Source organism: Octopus bimaculoides, chromosome 4 (assembly GCF_001194135.2).
Source record: "Octopus bimaculoides isolate UCB-OBI-ISO-001 chromosome 4, ASM119413v2, whole genome shotgun sequence".
Taxonomy (NCBI): Eukaryota; Metazoa; Mollusca; class Cephalopoda; order Octopoda; family Octopodidae; genus Octopus; species Octopus bimaculoides.
The window spans coordinates 93189528-93192000 of NC_068984.1; the positions used below are offsets into that span (position 1 = coordinate 93189528).

Sequence of the window (2473 nt, forward strand, 5' to 3'; positions counted from 1 at the left end):
ATATATATATATATATATATATACACATAGAGATATTTCTGAGTGTCTGTGTATAATATCTATATATCAATTGCTGGTAGGGACACAGTATTTCGTTTTGCAACCATAATATTCTACCAAGTTGTAGGTTTATGAGTCAATACTGTGTCCTATTTTGTGTTAGCAGCATGATTTAATCACTTTTAAGTTATCTCTACAAATTTTCTATAAGATTTAAAGTCACCACTAAAAGTTATGGTGTTTTGTATATGAATATGTCTATGTAAACAATGTAATCGAAGATGGTAAAATAGGTAATGAGTGCATATGAATATTTTAAGAGTTATTGCTCCTTCTTCAGCACCATCTCCAACCTATTAACCATCCAAGAACACATTGCTTAAATAACCACTAAGTTTAGTGGTGTAACACTATTGGATAAACCAATTTAGATATTAAACACATTCCTGACAACTGGTACATACATATTAATTGCTGGTAGGGACACCATATTTCATATTGGTAGTATATTATGGTTGCCAATACAGTGTCCTTACCTGCAACTGATATGTATGTACCAAAGTGTTTTATCCAATAGTATTACACCACCAAACTTAGTGGCTACTTGAACCATGTGTTTGTGGGTGTTTAATGGGTTGGATGTGGTGCTGAAGAATGAGCAGTAACTCCTGAAACATGTATATACCCCTATTACCTATTTTTCTATATTTGGCTTCATTCTTTACATAGACATATTTGTAGATGAAACATCATAACTTTCAGTGCTGGCCCTAAATTGTATAGAAAATCTGTAGAGATAACTGAAAAGTGATTAAATCACACTGTTAACACAAAAAGTTGTACATTATAAAACTTTAGTCTACTTGTTGTATATCATGGGTTGCAAAATGAAACACAGTATCCTTACCAGCAATTAATATGCACTCACCAGTTGCCAAGAATGTGTTTAATATGTAAATTGGCTTATTCAATAGTGTTACACCACCAAACGTAGTGGCTGTTTGAGCAGCGTGTTCATGGATGGTTAATGAGTTGGATGTGGTGCCGAAAAAGAGCAGTAACCTCTGAAATATGCATATAAACCCATTACCTATTTTTCTACCTGTGATTGCATTGTTTAAATAGACATGTTCATATACAAAATATTATAATTTTCAGTGTTGGCTCTAAAATATATATATATGAAGTCACAAATGACAGAGAAATAGTTTGATGAAATTTTATTTAACAATAAGAAAATTCTAATTTCACAACAAATTGTTTCATAACTGAAAAACGTGTAAATAATTTATATTATTATATTTCATTATAAATAAATTACTTACATGCATGCATTAATGCAAAATGCAAAAACTCCTTCAAACTAATGCAGAATTTAAGCTACATCCTCGGGTGAAAGAAAGTTTATGTAATAATTATTTCTTGAAATCATGATGGATCTCTCTTCTTATCTTGGAAGACTGTTTCATTGATTTATGCTGATTTTGTCCTCATTGTCTCCCATACTTAATGAATTTTTTTTAAATATTTACTTTTACCTTCAAATTTCTAATTTTTGAAATTTAATATTGTTCATATTTTCTTGTTGATATCAATCCTTATAGTTAAAATATTGTCCGTAAATACTTTTATTTAGTTTTAGTTATTATTATTATATTTTTCTCTATGTTTATGATCTTTTGTTTTCTAGATTTTCAGTAATAATATGTCTTTCTTTTATTGTACTTGTAATATCTACTAGTTACTTTTTAATTATATTACTAAAATTCCCTTCCATTTATTAGAAAATCTTATTAATTTATATCAATTTTATTATTATTGTCATCCATAATATTTTAAAAGTTTGACTTTGCATTCCTATAGGAACATTGTCAATCTATTATTTAACAAAGACTTTCTTTCACCTGAAGACGTAACTTAAATTCTGCATTATTTTGAAGGATATTTTGCTTTAATGCAGGCATGTAAGTAATTTATTATTAAATATAATAATATAAATTATTTACCTTTTTTTTAATTATGAAACTATTTGTCATGAAATTAGAATTTTCTTATTGTTAAATAAAATTTCATCAAACTACTTCTCTGTCATTTGTGACTTATTGTTTTCTCTTGTATCATACTATATATTCTATATGTTTTGTGGAATGATACATTAGGGAGATTTTTTATGAGTACTACCAGATTACTTGAATCCATATATTGTGACTTAAATATATATATATGTATATATAAAAAAATGAGAATGTTTGTGTGTGTGTGTGTCTGTGTGAATCCCTAAAACTCGAGAACTACACAACCAATTTCATTCAAATTTTACACATGCCTTACTTAGGGTCCCGGTTGTGTTTTAGTCAAAAAAAACTTTTAACTTCTTGCATAGTTCAAGCCCACAGCAGCATAATATCTCCTCCACTATTTAAGTATTACGTGTCAAAAGTGAAACAAAAACACTCATGTCAAATACTTTCAC

At 28.3% G+C, this 2473-nt stretch overlaps 1 protein-coding gene across 5 annotated transcripts in view; it reads left to right on the forward strand.

Moving 5' to 3' along the window:
• Nucleotides 1–2473, forward strand: part of LOC106876920 (cyclin-D-binding Myb-like transcription factor 1) — a 120619-nt gene that overhangs the window by 42844 nt on the left and 75302 nt on the right. The gene's annotated exons all lie outside the window — the stretch shown is intronic.